This window comes from Pelodiscus sinensis, chromosome 2 (assembly GCF_049634645.1).
Source record: "Pelodiscus sinensis isolate JC-2024 chromosome 2, ASM4963464v1, whole genome shotgun sequence".
Taxonomy (NCBI): Eukaryota; Metazoa; Chordata; order Testudines; family Trionychidae; genus Pelodiscus; species Pelodiscus sinensis.
Window position 1 is genome coordinate 187475124 of NC_134712.1, and position 25598 is coordinate 187500721.

The window sequence follows — 25598 nt, forward strand, 5'->3', positions numbered from 1 at the left end:
CCAGTGGAGGGCTCTTTAATTTAGCAGAAAATACACAATGAAATCCAATGGTTGAAAGTTTCAAGCTAAAGAAATTCAAACTAGAAATAAGGTGCACATTTTTAACAGAGAGGATCATTAACCATTGGAACAGCTTACTTAGGGACACAGAACCAGTCATCATCACTTGAAGGTTTTAAGAATGACATCCAGCCTTGTTTCAAGGATATGCTATAGCTCAAACATAACTTGATGCAGATGTTACTGAGTATGGCCTATGCTATGCAGAAAGACAGACTGGATTATCATACTAGTTCCATCAGGCCTTAACATTTTGACTTTTTGGGCTCTGATACAACCCCTGCACTAGATGAGCTATAGCCATTAATAAAATAAGTGCTGGTAGCACTTATTGTCCAGAATAAAATATGTTACAATTATTGCAATAAAAATACATTGTTTAAATGCTCTTCATATTGGGCTAGTTTTTTTAAATTAGCATGCTCATTTTGGGATTCAGTTTTGCAAGGCCCACTGAATTAATGCGAGTGGGTGGCTGACTTCAATGGAAATTGAGGGTACTCAACGTCATCAAGAATAGTTCAGCACCTAACAGGATTGATCCCTTAATGACTTATTAGTGCAGTGTTTCCCTCCCCTCGCCCTGTGTTGTAAACTCCAGGATTTCCTCTGTTAATTGCAAATTGTGTTTTAGCTTTTGGCGGATTGTTGCTACTGTGATGTTGCAAAAACAGGCTGGAAATATTAGCAGAAAAGTAAATATTGCTGAAAAGGCAGCAGTGTTGCCATGAAAGGACAGTATGTTATTAAACTATTTGTGTGACTGAAGTACGGTTGAACTCCAGTGCTTTCTTGTTTAATTAAACTTGCCCTATAAAGCACAGTGAGAAAGGCAATTATTCAGATTTGCTGACTAGAAAAAAGGAGATTTCTTTTCCCATTCATCTTACACTAAACCAGTCAGCCAGGGACAAGAAGCGGTAGCGAGCATGAGGGGAAAGACACTTAAAAGCTAACAGGATGGTATTACTACTGCAGTACATGGGAGACTCAGATAGGCTGGAAATAACAATGACAAACTTCCTCTATTCTTGTATTATGATTGTGAAACAGTATCATTAGCAGCATTACGGACTGTTGTCATGTCAAATCTCAATTCCCTCATCCAAAGCCCAGTGAGGCCAATAAGAGTCTTTCTATTGGCTTCAGTGGATCAGGGCCTCTGTCCAGATGCCTTAGGAATGAATTTTGAGAAACAGGCTGTGGTTCATAGTTCTGATTCTCACCCTACTTTTGTGATTAAGCCATTTATTTGGGGGTGAGAAATTACTATGCAAACTTGTCCTTGTAGCTTAAAACCCATGAGCACGTAAGGGCTATTTCCCATCACAGAGGAAAAATAATTGATGATTTAAACAGGACTGGCTCCTTTTAAATGGAATGGGGAGAAATGTTGTGATGGATGGCAGTTACACTGCAACATGGATGACTTACGGGTCAGAGAAATCATGACAGCTAAAAGTGTTGTTAAAGGATTTCTTAAATATAGCTTTCTGCTGTGTATCACTATAAAGCAATTAGAAAAGAGATGCTGTTGCGGGTATGTCAATACTAGTACAGTACTTCATGCTCCCTTACCTTACAGCAGGTTCCTGGGAGGTGCACTGCTGTCAATGAGAACAAGATCTTGGGATCTCAGACTACTCTATTTTACCCAAGCTTTCAAGTCCTGCCCATCACCATGGTATTGAGCACCTACTCCGGGGAACCAGACAAATCAGATTTAGGTTTGCAGTAGCCATCCGCTGTCCTGGGGTGTAACATGCAGGAATGAGTGGGGGCACTGTCAAGCAGAGACAGGCTTTTAGAGTAGGCTTTGCTCTAGCTCACACAAAACAATGAAGAACCACTGCTTTCCAGAATCCTGCTTGCCTTCTTAATAGCATTAAATATAGGTCAGTCAGGTCAAGTGCACTAGTCAGGATAATAGCATGGGTCAAGAAGCATCTGCTCACCACTGTGCATGTGGATGTATCCCCCTGATGAATCAGATGTACATGCCTTCGGAAATGTATGTAAAACTAGTCAACCCCATGATAACAAAGCTAGTTTTACACGGACACAGGTGCTTCATCACTGGTTTATTTTTAAGGAATAAAAATACAAACAGTTCTCTAAGAAAAAAACATTACAATGTACAAATATAGTCACCTGCTACAACATGTGAGACAAACACAGAAAAGGTCAGATGATAAATAATGACATAAATCCCCCAAATTCTGTTTTGGTATTAATCAGAAACTGCACACTGGATAGTGTTAGTTCTAGATGTTCAAATCTGATATAGTGGGCCAGCTTTGCAAAACTGAGTTTCTTTGAAGGTCGGATGTCCACTGTTTTACTCTCCACTGCATGCCTCTCACATGGCTGGCCAGTTCTGTTGCTGGGTGATTGGGAATGGAGAATACAGCCATATCCCTGACTCCTTCTCACCTCCTTTGGCACATTTCCCTCGGAGCATAGAGAGCACGGGAAGAGAATGGTACAGACCCTGAATGGAGTGAATTCTGCCTGTCTTTACATGGAACACACAGGTGGGGATTGTGGGAAAAGGAGAGACTCTTTATGTCCTTCACTATCTTTGGGCATGCATGTAGGGACCAAGTGAAACTGTAAATATTGGATTTATGTCACGTGATGCTAAACTAACTTTTGTTGCACAGTATTTAAAATAGAAGATAAGTCACACTTTCCCATTTGAAGAGGATCTCTTCTTTGCTCTGTGCTTGGGGATTGTGCTCTGGGCACTGATCAACCCATGCAGGAATCTTTAGCAATCGCTGAGCCATCAGTCATCTCAAAATGATTACTAGCTATCAACAGAGATTTTTGGGTTAAATCAGGAAATGTTGTAATGAGATGCAGTCAGAGTTAATGGCATAAAACAGAAAGCAGTTACAGTGAGAGGCATGCAGAAAACAGCAGAGACAGGAACTCCGAGATGAGGATATAAATAAAAGGACAGGTGTTCTCCTTGGTTGTGTAATGTGATGGAAATTCAGTAATTGATCTATAAATAGAAGAGACAAAAGCAAAACATTCACAAAAGTACATGAAGGGCCAGATCTTCAGTTGCTGTAAATCCATGGGCGTCAATGTTATTAAATGACTTACGCTGGCTGCATATATGATCCTACATGTTTATGGTAAGCAGGGACAAAAACAGCATTTGTCAGAAAACATTCATCAAAGCACATGAAAGTGCCTAACGTTACGGACTGCACTCTGTGAACAGAGTTGTGATAAACTGATGCTAATAAATAAGAAATGCAGACAACACTAGGATGACTAGATTCTTTCAGTTTCTTAATTAACTCATATATTCAGACTCTGTGTCACAGTTACAGACAACCCTAAAAAAAGAAAGGGACATGTTTATATTTTGCTTCCTGGGTGTATTTTTGGAATGCCAGTAGCTAAATCGGAACAAATACTAAAGTCAACTGGGCTCAGCCTGAGAGAGCTCTGATCAGGTTACAGTGGTCACCCTTAAAACTTGGCCAGTCACCTCAATGTTTGCAGTACTGCTGAGGGAATGTTATTTAATTTTTGCTGGCAAGTGGCAATTTTTTAACCGTGATCATTCAACATATTTTGGTTAATTTTTCTACACACTATCAGTTAAATTCTAAAAATCTAAGACCATCTATGCCTAAATTTTAGCTTCAGTGCTTTAAAATGAAATGCTGGTCTCGATTTTTTTCTTGTTCCAAACCCCAACTCCTTTACTTATTTATTGATCTGAGGCAGGGTAATTCTGAAGTGATTCATTCAACAGTACATTTATAAACATAGAAAATATGAGGTCATTTATTTTTTGGTAGACTGTTTACTCCAGTAAATTGTTTCATAAACTAAGATAGATTAAGTTTCTGTTCCAAGATCAGGAAGAAAATTCTTATGAAGAGAAAAGCGCTTTCTGGTTTTCCTCGGCCAATATAATTGTGAAATCTTTTGCTTTAAGAACTGACATTTCACTAAAGTTAAAAAGTGTGTTTCCATTTGAAATGTATCATATAAAAGCTTTAGATGCTGTGTACAATTTAGCTTAAATATTAATGTCTATTGAAGGGAGTAATCACAGCCCTGTAGCTTTTCTGCATGGCCCAATTTTTCAATAGGTATTACATACGTATCACAGAGCCAGTCTCAGCATTATCATTTACCTTATGGTAAAAGATTATCAGTTGGATCCTCAGCAACTGTAAATCAGCATAGCTCCTTTGACTGTCGTGGCACACCACCATTTAAAGTCTGCTGAGGTTCTGGCCGCAAAACTCTAACAAAGTAGGATCTTTCCAATTGTCAAGACATCAAACGGTACTAAAATAACTGCAGTTGAGCATGTTTTCCTCCTACTGTTGCTTAATCTAAAACTCTGTAAATGAGATGCTTCAGAGCTGTTGGTGTGGTTCAGCAGCCATTGTTCACAATCACAGGTGAGCAGCCTCCTATGACTGAAGCCTTTGCAAAGATTTACATTTTAATACAACATAATAGTAAATAAATAGGAAGATCTTTATCTATATTGTGGAACAGTCTGCCCTGGCTAAGGAATGAATTCTGCAGCACAGACAACGCATACTATTTAATTTTAACTTCTTAATGGCTTTGGAAACATGCATATTCACCCAATTGAATGCCAGTAGCCTTCCTGAAGATAACTGCAATTTGCGTGAGTTCATTATTTCTGAAGGCCTAGCAGCATCAGAAGAATTACATCACTTAAAATGGAAGTCAGTCCATTTTTAAACCTGCTAAAACCACCCTGTTGGTACATTCTATCTGTCTTGGAACTGCATAGACCAAAATCCAATAAACAGTTAGAGATTAGTAACGTAGTTTTCCAAAGGAGCAGCAATGCAACATACAAATTCCCATGATATTTTTCAAAAATGGTAGTGCACTATGCAATGCATAAATGATTGTTCCTTAAATGTGTATTTTCAACAATAAAACAGTTATGATTAACAAAGTTTAAGCTAGTTGAAAAAATGTCCAAATAGCTTTCATAATTTTTTTTAATTTTGAAAAATGTCAACAATAGCAAAAATTTCCATGAAATTTAAATTTTTGCACAGTGGTTCCCCCAAATGCTTAACACTTGGAGAAATAAATGACTATACCACAATGCAATGTGCATGGCACTATAGTGAAAATACACTCTAACAGGGATAGTATGCTAATAATGATCTTTCCACTAGCATAGCACTTTCCATAAGACCTGTTTGTCCACCACTCTATCCAATGGCCTATTGTTTTCTTCCATGCTGTCCTTTCGCAGAAAATGCCTTTCCTCCACTACTCTGTGAAGCCACTATCTTGTCCTCTTCCGAGTCCTTTTAAAATCTACTTCTGGTGTGGGTCCCCATTGGAAATTACTACATGATCTGGCTAGTAGGAATGACTTGTCCCTATTTTATGTGAGTAGTTCTATGTTAGCAAGCATCCATCTTGGCACATGTGATTATGGACCAGCTATGTGCACAGGGCTGGATTACCCAATAGGCAGACTAAGCACGTGCTTAGGACACCAGCAAAGCAGGGGCACCAAAAATAAATAAATAAATAAATGAGATTTTACGGTATAGTATTGTTTTTATTTTGAATTACATATGGGGGGGGGACGGACACCATAACCTTTTCAGTGCTTAGGGACTCTAAAGGTCTTAATCCAGCCCTGTATGTGCATATCATTATTTCTCTTCTTCACCCTCTCCAATTTCATTCTATATCTGTTATATCCACTTATTATATCTTGTGTGTAACTGAGCTGTAAACACTTTGGTGAATTGTAAATTGAACTGTAAACACTTGGTCTTGTACAATACCAAGCAGACCAGAGCCTGGCTCCTGACTGGGGTCTCTGGTGCGAGCCTAACACACACAATAATAATCAGAGGATCTTACAGTGTTTTGGAAACCTTAATTCATTAAAGTTTCACACTACATCAGTGGCCTGCGTAATGATTGCTCTCATGCTGCAGATGGGGAGTCTGAGGCTTAATTAAAGAAGGGATATGAGCTTGGAGGAAGACTGTGGTAGAGCCAAGAATAAAATCTAGAGCTGGGCTGAAAAGATGTCAAAATCATTTTTCAATAAATAACAAAGAAAAAAGTTATTAAAATGGTGTCAAAACACTTTTCCTCACACAGTTCTACCAGAATCTGCAGCCCTTGATTCACAGTATTATCATTTTAATTATCACCAGGCTGGTCTTCCTTCATGTTGATGGTAAATCTGTTTTAACCGTTGACGAGACTAATGCAAATAGGTTGCTTAATAAAGAGTTCATAGAATTGTATTCAGTTATGTTTTAGGGGTGGTTTCCTAAAATAGCAGATTTGATTGAAGTCTAGAGTGTTCTCTTGTACAGTAAGCTTTACAAATAACATGCCTATGAGATTAAAATATTTAATTTTGGGTGGTGGATCTTTCTCACATGCTCAGGATCTAACTGGTTGCCATATTTGGGGTCAGGAAGGCATTTTTCCCCAAAGTCGGATTGGCAAATTGTTTTTTAGTCTTTTTCTGATGCTTCAGTCACAGGTCACTTGAAGGTTTAAACTAATGTACATGGTGGATTTGCTATAACTTGAAATATTTAAATCATGATTTGAGGACTTCAATAATTTAGTCCAAGGTTAAGGATCAATCACAGGAATGGGTGAGTGAGGTTCTATAGCCTGCAGTGTGCATGAGGTCAGACTAGATCATCATAATGGTCCCTTCTGGACTTAAAGTCTGTAAATCTAATTCCTTGCATTTGTTTAAGATGTTGTGATGCACAGCAGGTTGTCAGGAAACCAATTTTAAACTACTGTAACTAGTACCTTGAGAGGGGCAGGCAGTGCTAATATACTTTAAGAACCCAAGAGAAAATCCCAAACCCATGAAGCCTCAGTGTGGGTTACCAGGTAGTCTGTCTATCAGTAGATTGCTTTCAGTCTTGTCTCACAGCCCACTAATGCACACACCTGCAGCCTTCTGAGAAGAGACAGCATTGCAGAAGGCACCGATTCAGCTGCTCCCAGGTGTGGCAACCAACTGGTACCATTAACATGTGTATCTTGTTTAGAATGTGGTTGCACCCAAAGTGCATGATACACTTTTAAATCACAGCTGGAGACAGTGCTCTGTAGAGCACACAAAATATCTAGTACTGGGCAGTAGCTGTTTTGTGAGTGTATGCAAAGCATGTTACACGCTTAGCCTCTGCTGGGAATTCTTGGCAGCTCTCCAGCACTGATCTGCACTGCACTTACTTAGTCCAAGGGCTTCAGACTCTGCTTTCAATCCCTGGAGATAGGGACTAACAGAGGGGAAAATACGATCTTCATAATAAGGTACAAATATGAATAATTATAGAACCCAGCTGGGATTCTCTGTGTGGAAGTTACCAATTGGCTGGAATGAACAAACTGCACACAGCCTTGCTCCCTGGTGTGCAGAGAAATGGCAAAGGTTGCCCCACCCCCCTATCCTCTTACTCTGATGGATTCTATTCCTCTGGTGGCACTGAACTGATAGGGGGGAGTGATAAGAGCGCCCATCAGTGCAGGTAAGGAGCAATCCCCATATGCACCTGAAGGCAAAGACTGCAATGTGCTGCCAAAGCTGGATCCCATTCACAAAGGATGGAGAAGGCTTCTTGGACAGTCCCCAATCTCCCACCAGACTTAATATTTTTAAAATGTAGGTAGGCAGTATACTGTATTTAAGAGGCCTCACTGCCTACTGCCAATGTTACATTGACAAAGTACTACATTAGGATAGGATACTGAATCTCAAAACCTGGGCTAGAAACTTTACGATTTTCTTCATTGTTTCTAAAATAATTTGAAAATACCTAAAACATGATGCAGTGTGAAAACTAACAGTTTCTTTTTAATTTAAATCTCTTGATTACTGCACATCTGCCTGCTTTGAATATTTATTTCTAAATTATCTTGAAGATTTAACTTAGATGATCTGTAGTTCTCTAGCCCTGGCTTTTAAATCTCAACCATTTCAAGCTGATCTCAGTAATCCATCTGTAAATCTCTGTATTAGAACCAGATTTACAATACGCCAATCAAGGTTTGATTGGGGTATTGTAAATCTGGTCCTAATGCAGACTTAGAGCTGGAATTCAGATCAACTTGGAATGAAATACCTAGGACTCAAGCAAGCACATGTTCAATAGAAAAATCTTTTATGCAGAACATTCCTTCCCTTAAAGGTGACCTGCAAAGAATTTCTTTAAAAGTGGGAATTGTGTCCGTTCCCTCTATAAATGGATGTATAAAGCCAGTGATTTTTAAAAAGAAATTCCTGAGGGTTTTCATTTAGAATTATCAGTTTGTTTTTTCCTGCTTTTGCTGAAAAATAGCAAGAAGTACTAGGATGATTATTTTTACCTCTTACCTGAAGAAGAAAAGGTGTTGACTCTTTAGCATAGAGCTCCTTTACCAAATATATCAAATAATAATTGAAGGAAAATTGGGGCTGGTTTGTTAGCAGCTAAATTTAAAAGAGTCTGCCTAAAAATCCCTTTGCCTCTTAATCACTGAACATTCACTTATTTGGTTTACATAATTTCACTACATTTTCTGCCATGGCAGGAGACTACTGTTTAGATGGGTTCTGAATTTCTAGTGAAAAAGACAAAAAACCCCACAAACTTTTTTCAAACACGTTTCCAAGCATTATTTATAGATCAAAAAGGAAGAAAAAAAAAGAGGGGAGAAGGAAGGCATGAACCTATTATTTTTCTTTGCAGATACCTTTTAAAATAAATATACCTTTCTAAAGATTAAGCAAACAATTCTTTTGAATCTGCTTTGCCTCTCATTTTACCAGGAATCTCGTTCATTGTTTATGTCATATATATGGTAACAACAAGACTTCACATCCATGTTATTTAAGCTCAAGTGAAATGAGTTCCTGGAAGAGATTGTTTTAATAAAATTAATTTTTGGTTTGTCCTCCATTATATTTTCTGGCACTCCTGTACTCACTTGTGAGAGATATTTATCTCCTTGACAATAAGCATCTCAGGTATGGCTAGCCACTATCTCTGACAGGGCTGTGTCATCATGCAAAAAAAAAAAAAACCCAGTGTGAAAACAATGAGAGTTAGCAGTCTACATAACTACGAGGTTCTGGTCCTGAACTTCTACTGTCAGAAAACTAGACAAGGTCAATCATGGACAGTACTGACCTTGTGTAGCTACTTCACAATAACTACACATGCCTTGCCTCCACTAGGATTTTGCAGCAGGGCAGTCAACGGTGTGTTAGCTATCCATGGCTAAAACCAGTTAAAGATATATATATATTTATTTACAGTGAAGACAAAACTTAAGAGCACCTATGAAGGTCTATGATATGTTGCTAAGAAGTGTCCTGACACACTAAGAGGAGTGACAGAACAGTCTGTTGAAGACATACTCTCATTCTCTAGTGTTAACTAATGGGCAATTTACGAGAGGTAGCTAATAGATTTGTAACAGCTAGTGTGGACATTCCACACAAGCTTGTTCCAGATTACAAAGATTTTTTTTTCCTTTAGGGTAAAGAACAAACTTCTGTACCCTGGATCAAATGTGTTGGTGAGTCTTCACATTAACTTTTGCAAATATGCTTAGCTTGGAAGGCCCCTGTTGTCATGACAAAAACAAATCTGCAAGTGACAGATATTTAGTAGCCAAGATAAGAATGATGGATTTGGCTTTAGAGGCAGATTACCCCTATATTGAACAGGCAGTCAAGACAAGTCTGCTGCCTCCTGGTAGGTGAAGCTATTACATCATGGGGGTGGAATAGCTTGGCAGACTGAAGCAGAGGCATGACATGCAAAACTTAACTTAGCAAATAAGTATCTGTATATTCCGGGAATGTAAGTAAGGGCTTAATTTCTGTGCCATCACTTCCACCTACAGAACACATTTCAATATTGGATCATTAATTAGAGAGAGCAAAACAGAGTTAGACTGGAATATCTAGAACCACTTAAATCACTACAGGAGTTTCAGACTTTAGTAATTAGTATACCCAGCTTTCCCTTCCTGACAAACCTCTATCCTGGATCCTACTAGGTTACTGCCACCCCCTTCTGCTTCATTTGTACACATACTAATCCACATTTTGAGGCTGTTTGGTTCTAAGTCTCATGATTATAAAACAAGTTGCACTGTTAGAGCACACACAATTGAATAAGAGGGTAGAACAGCTAAGGATTTAATTTGGTAAACCAATGCAATTAAACAAAAAGGAACCACTGTTAAATGTTCACTAGGAGCAGCTCCATCAGGTCTGCTAGTAGGAAACACTTCTCCAAATCCTTGGGGTAGGTTGCATATGTCCTTTCATAGACTTCTGTATGTGCTGCATGCTGGGTCCTCTTCTTTAGGTTTCAAGCCAACACCTATAGCAGAAAGAGCACGTCTGTCAGGCACCTACTATTGTAAACACATTTTATTTAAAAGCATCAGAACAGTTGTAACCCTTACTCTTTTACCAGCTATAAACTGAGTACTATTCATGCCTGCAATCATTCCAGTGTTGATGCGCCAAAACAAATCTAATGGTGTAAGAAAGAGAAGCAGTTCAGTACTGATTCAGAATTTACCCTGAAGATTTTACAAATATAATGAATTTTTAAATCTCTGCAGGCTCTCTCTCAAACTGTCAGTTGGGAATAGAAGGAGTATCTCTTTGAAGCCATAATGATGTGTTCAATGTTCATGTGTCTGTGTGACTTCTGAATGCAATGAAAGTAGTTTAGTTGAAGGAATAATAACTGGGTACCAGCTATTGTCAGGTTTGCAGTTAAGTCCTTCTGCATATTTAATTTTCTCATCTTTGCTAATTATTTTTAAACTAAAACTCAGAGGTTATGAAGCCTCCATGGAACCTCCTCTTGCCAAGGAAGACGTAAACTTGAAAATATAAAAACACATTCCTTCAAAAGGCAAACTACATCGATTTAGCTCACTCCAGCAACAACAAAACAAAAAAACCCAAGCAATCTCAAAATCATTCATGCTCAGCAAAAGTGACTGTGAAAAATACTGGAGACTACACATATTTAAGCAATAAATTTCTGTTTCCCCTAGTCTCCTACTGGTTGCCATAATTCTACTGAAAAGTGACTGTGAGAGAGATGCTTGCTACAGGTTTCAAAATACGAAGGAAGCTCTTTACAGTTACATGTACGCAGTTCAGAAAAAGTCAGTAAGTACCCTCATACTAAAGAGCAGAATGTGTCCCTTGTTTTTTATGCACTGTTTATACTGTCAACAAATAAAGTGCTATCATTGTGATCCATTAGGGGTCTGGGCAGGAGTTAGGGGGCAGGATTGGGCTTAGAGCTGGAGTGTGTGATTGGGGTGTGGGGCACTTAGCTGAGGCAGCTCTTGTTTGGTGGTGGTGGGAACACGTGGCTCTGTGCAGCCCCACATGTGCCTTCAAGCCCCGCCCCCACAGCTCCCATTGGCTGCGATTCACGGTCAATGGGAGCTGCAGAGAGGGAGCTAGCCCTGGGCTGGGGGGGGGAGGGAAGAGGGAGGCAGGAATGGTATTGTGCAGAGCTGTCTCCCCTGCCAGGAAAGACTGGCTCAGAACACAGGAGCTTCAGCTGCTGCAGCTCAGAGCCCTGGGCTAAAAGGAGCTCCCTGAGCCAAGGACCTTATGCTGCAGCCTCTAAAGCTCCTTTCTTAATCTGGCCCTGGCCACAAGCTGGATCCAGCCTGCTGGCTGTATGTTCCCCACCCTTGCATTAGAACATTGAGAAAATCTCCAGCTGCTTGTCTTAGTTTTCCAAGAGGGCATCTCTCAAACAGTCTTTCTCCAGCAAGCACACCATTTTTAAGGGTTCTTTTATTCTCAATTCCAGAATGACACAGAGGCTCTGAATACTTCTTGATTAATCAAACATTCTTTTAAAAGCACACATGCAGGGAGTGAAATTCCTGACCCCACTTAACCAATGACAAAACTCCAACTGATTTCAGGAGAGGAGGGCAGAATTTCATCCCCAGGTACTTTTGGTAACAAGGTACATTATGATCAGTGTACCTGGTACATTTGGCAATAGCACTAATTAAAGCAGAACTGAGCCTTTTCCCCAACAATTTGAAATTGAATAGTTTCACAAACGATACCTAAAAGAGGGGGTGCTGTCTGGTAGAGTTTCACAATTGCTGACTGTAATAAAATGAAACATAGGTTTCAATGAACTTCCAAGTTTGTACTCTGTAAGAATAGTTATCCCATCAGTTTAAAAAATTCATAATTTAAGTCAATAAAGTTATTTCATACAGAGCCTTGAATTAAAATAGCAGGGCAAAGTTTACTGTATTTTAAATCCAGAAGCATTCTGTTTAAAAAAGCTTCAGTGTATTTACTTGAGTTTATTTATTAAACTTAACATGTGATACAAGGGACATGTAAAAACTTGGGAAAAAAAGTAGCATCCATTTACATATTTCCCAATGAAGTCCATCACCACAAACAAGAGAAAAGCAGTTTTAACAAACAAGACAGTAGTTTTAACAAACGAGACAGCTAGTTGAAGATTAAATGTGGTCATCAAGAAAATAAAACAAAATGGCAATGCAACTTAAATCATTCAGGTAATACTAAACTCCAAAAACAGGTTAATGTTATAGCACAGCTGGAATTAGCATGGGGGGAAAACAGCCCCTGAAAACTTGAGGTAAAGCTGAAAAGTCAACACCTGAGAAACTTAGAAGATGTATTCATTTTATACTACCTTAGAGTCAGATTCTGGTTCCTCAAGATTGCTCTGTATCACTCTGATGATACAATACAGCCTTAAAGTTGGCTTAATTAGATTCCTAATCATAGGGAAATCCCCATGTGGCTTTATGGTTTATGCTATCTCCTGTGCACTCCTGGATGTAGAGCACATAGCCAGGGCCCTGCAATCTTCATCCAATGCCTGGATGTCAGTCTGACTGATAGAGACGTTTTCAGGCAGACGAACATAAGCTATAATACGACTGAAGCCATTTCTTTCTTGCATGGACCAGATCAGCATCTCTGAAGTCATGGTAACACAAAGGTTCTCCATCTCCCCTTCCAATATGGCCAAGCCCCACAATCTGCTGTGTAAGTCTAAAACTTTAGCATGATCATAATTCAAAAACCAAACTTTCCTTTTTTTCCACTGTATCTAATTACTTAGCAATGTAAAGTATATAAAATATTTGTTTTTGTCATAATTAAATGTTATCTGTCTGTTTGAGTCACTTTGGCTAAATCCAAAATAAAAGGAATTCTCTTCTACTGGTAGAATTAAATGCTAGGTAGAACTACATTTATAAGAGCCCTTAGAAAAAGTAAATGAAACTTTGAAACACCCATAAGTCAAGAAAAAAAAAAAAGATAAAAGGTCAGCCTCAAAAGGTGCTCAGCAAAAATGGCTTGCTTATGAGGTTTGTAGAATGCCTAAAATTACTGGATGGCTTTTTCCTTCTAAAAATTTCCCCTCCTGGTTGTTTTTTTCTCTTTTACACATTTTTATCTGGTTGTCTATCTTGGAGGACTCTATGGTCTTTAGCAAAAAAAGGTGCACTTTTAACATGTGTTGAAATCCTTGTGGTGACAAAGCATGTGTAGTTTAAGACATGTTAACTGGCTGAAGTAAAACCTATGGGAGAGCCTCAGGTTTACCTTGACCATAAAACGACAATTGCCTTGTGTACAGTAGTATTTTAACATATTTGTGTTAACATGCAAAAAAAAAAAAAAATCCTGCTGTGAAGACAAGGCCTATGATAACTTGAGAACACATTATTACATCACAAGAAGCAGAGACTAACAGTGAGCATCTGAGAAGGGTAGAGATATTTACAGAGACTATTTTAATTTTTTGTTGTACTCAGTGGGTGCATCTAGACTGGCAAGATTTTGCCAGTTGTCTACACTGGCCGCTTGAATTTGCGCAAGAGCACTGACTTTATAATGTACAAAATCAGTGCTTCTTGCGCAAATACTTTCAGGCTCCCGCTTGGGAAAAAGCCATCTTGCGCAAGAATACTTGCTCAAGAGGGCCAGTGTAGACAGGGAAGAACTGTTTTGCACAAAAAAGCCCCGATGGCTAAAATGGCGATTGGGGCTTTCTTGCACAAAATCGCATCTAGATTGGCCACGGATGCTTTTGCGCAAAAGCATCCGTGCCAATCTAGATGCGCTTTTGCGGAAATACTTTTAAGGGAAAAACTTTTCCATTAAAAGTATTTCTGCAAAATCATGCCAATCTAGATGCAACCAGTACCAGTTTCATTCTGTCACTATGAGATTATGGGGACTAAAGGCAGCTTTAGCAAAGATTCAAGTCTACTGATTCAATTAAGGTGACTATTCACAATATATATTTGAGATCTCTAATACAGGCAGTCATTGCCATAAGTCCAAGATACGTTCCAAAATACTTGGACTTAGAGAGAAACAACTAAAAACGGGGATTTTTTTCCCCTCCACAGCTAACTTTCATTTGTGCAATTTTTGTTTTGCATGACTTAAGTGCAGGGACTGAGAGGACTTGTAGGGAACTAATGTGTTATAAGCGTCAATGACTTTACTGTGGAATGGATGTATACCGGGGCGACTTATAGCGGGGATACCCTATACATCTTCCACACAAAGGCTCAAAATATTCCCAATATTTGATCATTGCTTAAATTTATCAGCAGAGAGGGCTTAAAATCTCATCTCCAGTATTCTGGAGTTTGTTGGGTTTTGTAGTTTTAAAGTATACTGTATAACATGGCAATTCAGAGTAATCTCAAGAAAACAAAAACATCCAAACTATTTTTTACTCTCCCCTCCCCCCCAGAGGAGAAAGGAAAAAAAGTATGTCATTTTACAATATATATTACTGAGTAAAGCATTCATGTAAAAAATCCTACCCATTACCAAATGCAAATAAAAGAAAATTGGTCCACAGACACTATTCACAAAAAAACCAGGATGAAAAAATGTACTTATAAGCAGGCCCATAGTCTACTTTTTTAAAATAAAATAAAAAAACACCACCCCATAAACTGTCCAATTCACCTAGCAATTTTTCTCCTGGTATTGATCCTCTTCTCAGAACAGCAGTTGTATTTGGGAAGATTGCTAATAATTCACCAACATGGCTAGAAGGCTGAACTCTCTTTAAGTCCTGGTTTGACAAAATCCTGGCTGGGATAATTTAGTTGGGACTGGTTCTGCTTTTAGCAGAGGGTTGGAGTTGATGACCTCCTGAGGTCTCTTCCAACCCTTTGATTCTAATTAAGTGAAAGCATAAGCTATGCAAGTGAGCCTGTTCTCTTTTCTGGCTCACTAATATGTCCAGACTAATATGAGAAAGTGTGAACGGAGGTGAGTTGAAATGTAGTAGGTACAGCAGCTGCATGACCAATGTTTACAAAGCAAGGGGTACCAAAGTTGAATGGAAAAACAGAAGTTCCATGGAATATCCAGTGTAGGTCATTTCCTGTAGGTATATGCAGCAATGGTATATATTAAGTGTAGATGAATTAAATAAAATAAGTATTCAGCCATGCACACTTATGTGCAATATACACATAATACTGCATAAAAGCCCTGTATCCTATACTCATTGATTTATTGTTAAGCTCACTGAGTGAAATATAAACAAAATTAAGGACACCTGTACATTTTTCCATAACAACTGACAGTACTCTCCCTCTATAAAGCATCATGGTTTAAAGCTTAACAATTCCCATGTTCACAACAACACACATTAAGCAAAAGACATTTCCTTATGAAAAAACAACTCTTCTGAACTTCATAAATCTATAGAGAGAGACTCCCTCACTCTGAATGAGCCATAAACATGGCCAACATAAGCATTAAAAATAAAGCTGCAGCATCTGGTGTTTCTTGGGGGATGTGCATAAGTAATAGTGAAGTGATAACTAGGATGTAGCTATCATATGGGTGATTCACAGTGAAAACTGCTAGAGTGCTTCCCTGTAGTTAGCACTGTGACTCACTGAGAAGCCAGTCTCATTGTAACATGTAGTGCTGCTCCCTCTGGGCCCCACACGCATTCCCCATTTTTGGAATCACACCCTGTCCATCAAAAGATCTGCTGCTGCTTCTGGTGGGAGAGAAAAGGCACAACTGTTTCATTTCTGTTTTTACAAAGAGGCACCTCTCATCACTAGCAGTCTAGTCTCAGAAGAGAATTCCTTTTCCACCTCTCAAAAAGGAATTAGAAAAAAGGGCTGGAGTGGGATGGAATTAAATTTAAAACAACCACAGCAGTACCATCATGGTGCCCTTCAGCAGTACCAGGGCTTTGGAAGCATTCAGTTTTGCTTAATTAAGCTCCCCTTCATTGGCTCTCATGAGGGCAGGAAATCAATAAACTGTCATCCTCAGCATTAGTCTCACTAATGTCACACCCAACTGCATGTTGCACAGTAAAGATGAGCTGCCCATCATGCATCAAACTTCCACTGTGGCAAAGTTCTGGCCATGCCCCATGGGTCTTGCTCTACTGGTAGATAATATTTGCCTCAGACTCGCTGTGGCCCTATACACAACCTCTTTCTCGTTACAAGAGGCAGAGTCCACAGCTTAGTGAGCGATACTCATCACAGGCTAGTCCATGGCTTTGATGTGAAAACCCCTCGACAGTCCTGGTCTCCCTTCTTGGGACAGGCTCTGTTTTGCATGGAGGAAGGTTTAGGAGGAACCCAGGCCTGTCCACTACTCTGGGTTCTGGCCCAGGGACCCGTAAGTAGCAGCCGCAGTCAAGGTTGTTTTTCCGTCTGACTTGGCAGCTTTTTCCACTTCCCCGAACAACCCCTCCAAAATGTCTCTCTGTGGTTCCTGTTAACTAGCTCACACCCAGCTTCTTTTTACTCCTCTTTCTCCTTCCAGTCCCTCACTCTGTGTCTCCCCCCCACTCTTTACTTAGGGGAGGCTTTTTAAAGCAACTCCACTGGTTGTAATTGGCACCAGATGTTGAGTGACTTGCCTGAGGGAACAATCTAGTTAATTCACCCTAGGTGTTTAGTAGTTAACTTGGAAAAGAGAAAACCACATATCCAGTGCCCTGTATATCTGCCTTCCACCAGAGTGTGGTAGGCTACTGGGTTAGGTCTGTCACACACCCCATTCAGTAATTTACACTATACACAGTCCCTCCAGCAAGGAAGGAACTCATTCAGCACATGCCACCTAGTAACTCTCTCCAATGTGGTTGGTTGAGCTAACTGTAGAATGATAGCTTCTCCTCTTTTTGTGATCTCATAGCCACCATGGATCTCAGTGGGAGCCACCAAGAGGAGAGCATTTGCCTCAGCCACGTTTACAGTTGTTTCCCAAAATTTTTCTGCTAATATTATATTAGACTATCTAAGGTGATGTCTGATATCTTTCTTTTAAAGGAATGAGCCAAATTTTATACAGAAAATATGAGCGTCATCAAAATTCTTCTGTGTGTTCCTTCAGAGAGAACAACCCCAAGATATGGCTATATCTGAAGTATTGTTCCCTCTAAGCCAGGGACTTCCAATCTTTTTAAGCACAAGATCACTTTTTTGAATTTAAGTGCAGCCGAGGATCTATCTCAAACTCAAATACCCTTGTCCTGCCTCCTTTCTGCACCTTCCCCAAGGCCCCACCCCTGCTCACTCCATCCCTCCCCCATCCCTTTCATCAGGCAGAGGTAGAGGGCTGGGGTGCAGGCTCTGGTCTTGGGTTAAGGGATTTGGAGTTGCTCTGAGCTGAGCCTGTAGCAGGGTGCTGGGGTACAGGAGAGGGTTTATGATTGGGCAGGAGTTCAGGACACAGGCTCCAGGTGGACACTGCTTATCTCAGGTTAGGCTAAGGCAGGCTAACCTCTGCCCTCCCTGCACCACTCTCCAAAGCAGCCAGCAAACTCCCTCCATCCCAAGCACTATGCCACGACTCCTGTGGATGTAGGATACAGGGGGTGAGATGGGGCACCCTGACATCAGCACCCTACTTTCTCTTCCGTTCCCTGCCCAGCAGGGGGAGAGGCACCTGAAGTGCCAGCACTTGATAGTCAGGATCACCTGTCAGAGGCTCCAAGATCTACCAGTAGAGCCCGATCTACTGGTTGGTGACCACTGCTCTGAGCTGTGAGGCAGCACAGCTTCACAGGTCATTAATCAGTCCCATCCAGTCAGAGTCTTAGGGTGCCATTCATGGAGCTGACTGACTGGGCAGGGCTAATTAATCACCTGTGAAGCTGTGCTGCCCCCCAGTTTCCAGGGAACATTTAATGAGAGTCCAAAGATCCCTCTGCCAGATAATTGTAACAAAATTCCTGCAATGTAGCAGATTTTAAAATGTTGAACTCTGCTCACCCCAGATTTTATATAATAAAAATATGAGTGTAGTTGGTATTTAGCCATCTCTGTACAAAAATAACTTGTCAGTGGCAACAGACTATGTTTTATTATAATAAAAGTACACATATGAGCCTATACTATAGTGTCCCAAATGAATAGTTGTCATTGTTACACACGTGTTAGAAAATCATCTCTATAGAAAATAGTCATAAGTGCTAAAAAAATCCTTACATTATAGCAGAGGCAGAAGGTGGTTACACAATTTAGAGGAGAGAAAAATTAAGTCTCTGAATAAGCCCTCTCTTCTCCAGTAACCACCCTGAAGCTACAAGTTACACATGTTTCTAACAACTCAGCAACAATATTCCATATCGCTTCTCATATTAATTATGTTTCAAAACTTCCTGCTTTCCTCACTCATTGAAGAGTCTTACAGAATCATAATACCAGAACTATGATACTAGAAGGGACCTGGAGTAGTCATCAAGTCCAGTCTCCTACATTCATGGCAGGACCATATACCATCCAGATCCGTGGCGTCCAACCAGTTCTGAAGCAGTAGCCACTGCAGCTAACTAGCCACACTCAACAGGACAAATAGCCTCATGTACTAGCAGCTTGTTGGACACCACAGATCTAGCTCGTCCCTCACAAGTGTTTGTCTAACCTTTTCTTGCAAATCTCCAATGATGGAGATTCTACAACTTTCCTAGGCAATTTATTCCAGAGCTTAAACACCATGACAGTTAGGAAATTTTTCCTAATGTACAACCTAAACTTTCTTTGCTGAAATTTTAATCCATTGCTTCTTGATCCATCATCAGCGGTTAAGGACAATAACTTTTCTCCCTCCTCCTTTTAACAATCTTTAAAGTAACTGAAATTTGTTACATCCCCTCTGTCTTCTTTTTTCCAGATAAAACCAGTTCTTTCAATTTGCCCTCATGAGTCATGTTTTCTAGACCTTTAATCATTTTGGTTGCTCTTCTCTGGATCTTTTCCAATTTGTCCACATTTTTTCACATTCAGGAAAGATGTGGACACAGTACTCCAGTTGAGGCCTAATCAATATAGAGTAGAGTGGATGAATTATTTCTCCTGTTTTACTTACAACACTCCTGTTAATACCATAGTCACCAACCCGTCGATTGCGATAGACTGGTAGATTGTGAGGGCACGACCAGTTGATCGTGAGAAGACCCAGCTCCCCTTCGTTCCTTCCCACCCCCAAGAAGGAGCCCAAGCTGATGCTACCTCCTACAAAAATGGAGGTAGCACCAGCTTCCTGCGGTGTATGTGTGTGTGGGGGGGAAGTCCTGCAGCTGCGCTCCAGGTCTGGGTCTCAGGAAGCATGTGGGCTCTTCTTCCCCTCCCCTAAACAGCTGGTGCACTTCCTGAAACGCTGGGTCTGTTGTGCCGCTGGGAACTTCCTCCCCCCTGACGCCTTGCCTTCCTGTGCGGGGGAAGGTGGGGAATAGGAGTCATGGGACTGCGCGCCAGCTCCAACTTTTCAGAAAGCATGCCAGCTGTCATGGGGAGCGCAGAAAGACAGCCATGGGAAGGAAGTCCATGGTGGCATGACAGACCCAGCTTTCTAGGAAGCACGCCAGCTGTTTAGGGGAGGGAAAGAGCAGCCCATGTTTCTTCCTGAAACCCTGGACCTGGCATGTAGCTGTGGAATCCTTAGGTACTGGCTCAGCTGTTCCTGTCCCTCCCCCTGGCCAGACTCCCACGAGCACCCTGCCCCAACACCCAACAGCAACCTGCCCCCTGGCCAGAACCCCCACCAGCACCTTGTTCCTGCCCAGGCCCCCACCAGCCCCCTTCCCTCTGGCCAAACTCCCACCTGCACTCTGCCCAGGCCCCCACCAGCACACTGCCCCCTTCCCAAACCCCCACCAGCATCTTGCCCCTGCCCAGACTCCCACCAACACTCTGCCCCCTGGCCAGACACCCACCAGCACCCTGCTCCTTCCCCCTCCCTCCTGGCCAGACACCTACCCTCAGCTTGCTCCTGTACCCTATTTTCACTCAGATTCTGCACCCCCATTCCCATCCCACTCACTGGAAGCCCTGTCCTACACACTGGATCCCTCATTTTTTACTCCACCTCAGTGTGTAGAAGGGCCCACAAATTCCACTAACCCTGGAATCCCAGAAGAGTTAACCTGGCCTGGGGCTAGAGTGCCAGGGGAGTGAGATGTCTCAGTTGGGGCCACATTAGTGTGGCTTGAGGTGTTTTGGAGGGGTTGTTTTTTTGCATCTCACTTGTGTGGCCCCAACTGACTTTTCTGTGGGTCAGGGAGCCCTGGCTCAAAGCAGGCTCCTGCCCCGCTCACAAAGACAATGCTGAAACATTTTGTGTTTGACATATTTTATTTAAAAATGAAGCCTGTCCAACAAGCCCCCAACTGGGCCTCTCATATACCCCCCCCAACCTCCTCATACACCCCAAACCAAACTCCTGCACCCTCATATTCACAAGCCTGCAGCTGGCTCAGCACCCCAACCCTCCACCCTGACCCCAAAACTCTCCAGCCTGAGCCCCCTCCCTGAGCCAGCATCCCCTTCTCCATCTCCTGCTGCACACAAATTCCCTCCCAGAGTTTGTACCTCTCTCTCCTTCCTACATCCAAATCCCTCATTCCCCTTCCTACATCCAAATCCTTCATTCCCACCACAGAGCCCATACATCCTGCCTCAACCCAGTGAGAGTGAGTAAGATCTGGGGAGAGCAAGTGATGGAGAGGAGGGGAACAGAAAGGACGGGGCCTCAAGGAAGGGGTGGGGTCTCGGGAAAAGATGGGGTAGATCTTGGCTTACCCTGACATTTAAAAAGTGATCTTGACTGTAAAAAGGTTGGAGACTACTGTGTTAATACATCCCAGAATGATGTTTGCTTTTTTTTTTTTTGCAATCGTGTCACACTGTTGATTCATATTTAGTTTATTTGTCCACTATAACTCTTAGATCAGTGTTTCTTAAATGGTGTGCCATGAGGCACTTGGAGGTGTGCCGTGGAGAACAACAGAGTTCAAAATGGCCGCACTTAAAGGGGAAGGGGAATTTTTCCCCGGCCTCTTTTTTTTTTTTTTTGCTCAACAAAAAAATCTTTGGTGTTTGGTGTGCCTCATAAAAAAAGTTATTGTTTTGTGTTCCTTGATCTTAAAAAGTTTAAGAAACGCCTTAGATCCCTTTCTGCAGACAATCATTTCTCATTTTTATGTATGAAACTGATTTTTCCTTCCTAAATGGAGTATTTTGTATTCATTCTTATTGAATTTCATCCTATTTACCTTAGACCATTTCTTCAGTTTGTCCAGGTCATTTTCAATTATAATCCTATCCTCCAAAGCACTTGTAACCCCTCCCAGCATGGTATTATCTGCACATTTTTTAAGCATATTTTCTGCCATTATCTTAATAGTTGATGCAGATATTGAACACAACTGGTCCCAAAATTGATCCCTGTGGAACTGCACTTATGCTATTCCAGCATGACTGTGAACCAATGATAACTCCTCTCTGGGAACAGTTATCCAACCAGTTATGCACCCACCTTACAGTAACCCCATCTAGGTTGCATTTCCCTAGTTTACAAGAAGGTCATACACTATATAAAATATTTTACTAAGTCTAGGTATACCACGACTACCGCTTTTCCCTTTTCCACAAGGCGTGTTATTTTATCAAAGAAAGGTAACGGTTTGGTTTGACATGATTCGTTCTTTACAAATCCATGCTGTCACTTGTCACCTTATCTTCTGGATATTTGCAAATTGATTTCTTATTTGCTTGCTCCATTATCTTTCCTGGCACAGAAGTTAAACTGACTGGCCTATAGTTTCCTGGTTTATTCTCATTTCCCTTTTTATATAGATGGGCACTATATTTGCCCTTTTCCAGTCTTCTGGAAGCTCCCCCATCTTCCTTGACTTTTCAAAGATGATAGCTAATGGCTCAGATATCTCCTCAATCAGCTCCTTGAGGATTCTAGGGTGCATTTCTGCAGGTCCTGGTGATTTGAAAACATCTAACTTGATGGGCCTCTTCCTATAGAAAATGGCAACTTCTAGTTTCTTTAAGTTTTTTTATTAAATACTGTTAGAAATGCCAAGTTAGTAAGGCTATGAACAAGATGGAATTTATGAATAAAAAAAACTGGAGTAAAATCCTGGCCCATGGAAGTCAGTGGGAGTTTTGTCACTGACTTCAATGGGGCCGGGATTTTACCCCCAACGTCCCCCTTTAAGAGAGACAGGAGTAAAAAAAGTGACTATGTAAAACAGCATCTTCTTTACACAGATCGGATCCTTCCTTTTGTGTTTCTTTTCAGTAAAACGACAGTTGTAATTCAAATTTTTAGCAAGATTGGTACCACATGGCCTAGATGGCTCCTGAAAAGTGACCTGGATTCTTTTCCGTGCCAACTAAATTGTAACTGCAATATTTATGTGTTTTTGTGTAGAGGTCTCAGAGGCAGAGAAAGTCCTTTATTTTTAGATCTTAAGCAGAGATTTCCGTCCTGGCAGTGCAAAGAAATCACTCTTTTGCTTGTAACCAGACTAAATCAGATGTAGAATCAATTGAGGGTAAATCAATGTGAGATTATTTGTACAAAAATCTCTTTTCAAAACAGTTGAACTTCATTTTCATAGGTTTGGGAGGGAAGGCTTTTAGAAACTAAGCACCAGATCCTCAGCTGGTATAAAAATCATTGTAGCTCTAGGAGCTATCGCACAGAACTTGAGCCGTACATACCGGGGGGAAAATGAAGGAAAACTATTTGCTTTAGGGATGTAAACAACTAGTTGAGTAGTTGACTACCCAATAAGCCTAGGCTTATTGGGTAGTTGAGTTACTATTTGACTAGTCTCTTCTCCCCCCGCCCCTTTGCTGCCTCTATTAGAGGCAATGGGGGGAGGAGGGGAAGCAGGAGCTGGTGTTAGGAAGAGCCAGCTTAAAAGGCAGGTCCCACAACGCCATCTCTGCGGGAGGCAGAGGTGCAGCACAGGACCAGGTGCGAGCCGGGATAGCTGAGTCCCTGGGGTTCTGTGCTGCGCCTCTGCCTTTTAAATGTACTAAGAGTTGTATGGCTCTTACTACATTTAAAATGCAGAGCTGCAGTGGGGTTAGCTCCTAGCCTCAGGAGCTTACCGTCCTGCAGCTCTACAGTTTTCCCCCTTATCGACTAATCAAGTAGCTGATTAAATGCAATTTAACATCCTTAATTTGTTTATTCATTTGTTCTAGGGCATGGGGACAGAGATTAAAAAAATTAAGTATGATTCCAGTATGCAGGAACTGAGCGACACTGACAATTGCCAAGGAAGCTTTATGCTGTTAAAATCACATCCAGTCATAGTCTGTCTACATTGTGCAGCATATACTTATAAATAAAAGTAGAGCTGAATAATACATCAGTTCTGTGGCTGTATTCCATTCCTTTTTTCTCTTCAAAAAGAAATATATGTTTTAGGATCCAATATGCTGCTTGGCAACACAGTAATATGGCAAAAACTGATTCCTAGAGTAACTCCACTGAAGTCATCAAATTTACACCAGGGCTGAATTTGGTCCAGCATATATAAAAGGAATACAGATGGAGACTTTTATAAAAGACATGTCCTATTTCAACATGTTTTTGTATATTGCTGCTACAGTATATAATTTAATCTATTTTCTTCAGCGTCTTTATTTGAATTTCAGTCTACACTGAGAACTGGTGGCAGCGTTGGGGGTGAGAATGGATCCTGTGAGTAGCTTGGATTCTTTGCAAGACATTTTCTGAAGAAATAAAACCAGTAAGTTCTAAACCAAACAGGATTTGTATAAATTAATACCATCCCACCCCCTAAAAGCCTTTCTACTTGAAAAGCCATTGAAGAATCAATGTCATTACTTCAACAGATGACAGATTAATTTTTTGGGCAAAAAGAGCAAAATTTAAACCACCTACCAATTCTTTAGTGTGACAAGGTGGGTGATGTTAATATCTTTTATTGGGCCAACTTCTGTTGGTAACAGAGACAAGCTTTCAAGACACACAGAGCTCTTCTTCCAGACTGGGAAACACACTCCCAGAACTGCAGAAAAATACTGATAGTTTAGCATAAGTAGATAAATACATATTACAAATTACAATGTAAGGCAGAGTGCCCTGGCAACACATCACTGCAGTCAAAAAACAAAAAGAGGGGGGTTAGTCAGTTATAGATTGTTGTAATAAATCGTAAATCCACTGTCTCAATTCAGTCCATTTAGCTGTGACACTCAGAGTCCCTTTTCTATACTTGAAGAAGAGCTCTGTGGCTTCATAGCCTCTCACGCCAACAGAAGTTGGTTCAGTAAAAGATATTACCTCATCCTCTTTATCCCTCTAAGATCCTGGCACCAATTTGGCTGTAACTACACTGCATATAAAAATTCTTTAATTTTCCAAAAATGTTCCATTAAAGAGTACCTAAAATGTAACAGACCAAATACAAGGACTTGCTGAATCCATGACATTAGCAGGTACACAGATTTAGCCTATGAAGATCACAGAAAAAGTTGCTCTTACCTACTTTCTGAATACATTAAAAAGAACTAAAAATTATTTTCTTCATTTGGAATGCAATTAGTTAGTTCCAACTTCATCTTGTTTAGAGATTATTTTCTTTTGTATAGCAAGCCAGATAAGGAGATTTAATAAACTTACAAAAAAGGTGTAAAACAACCCTGAACACTGTACAGATTTTAAAATACTATAAACATGGTTTAACAGAAAATAACTCATGTCCTCATAATTTTGAGAGAGAGATTACTATTTTGCTTTTTTTTCCTAGTTCATTTTTGCCCTTTAATCCTTGCTTTTCTAAAGAACCTGTTTATAAATACTTAATCCCTAAGACCACAAGACACTCCATGCTCAATAAAACTGAACCTAAATGGATTCTTAGACAAATATTGTTTTATTACGGGGACAGCAGAAACACATACCAGTCCATTCTTTCAATTGGAAAAGAGAAAAACACAGTTTTTAAAAAAATTATGGTCCCTTAAAATGTTTAATTTATACACAAGGCTAGGACTATTTATATGACAGTCTTATTTTTTATAAACATTTATCAGAAAAACCACATAAAAATTGTTCAGTATGTAGGAGGATGTGCACTATCTACACATTCACTTACATTGCCTGTCCTTCA

The 25598-nt window shown here is 40.5% G+C and overlaps 1 protein-coding gene across 13 annotated transcripts in view; it reads right to left on the reverse strand.

Annotated features, from left to right (window-relative positions):
- Window positions 1-2124: 2124 nt before the first annotated feature.
- LRRC3B (leucine rich repeat containing 3B) overlaps window positions 2125-25598 on the reverse strand; it is an 85869-nt gene continuing 62395 nt past the window's right edge. For all 13 annotated transcript variants that reach the window (XM_075922014.1, XM_075922007.1, XM_075922018.1 and 10 more), the window contains one exon: window positions 2125-10469. The gene's annotated coding sequence lies outside the window, so the exon portion shown is untranslated. The remainder of the gene's footprint in view (window positions 10470-25598) is intronic.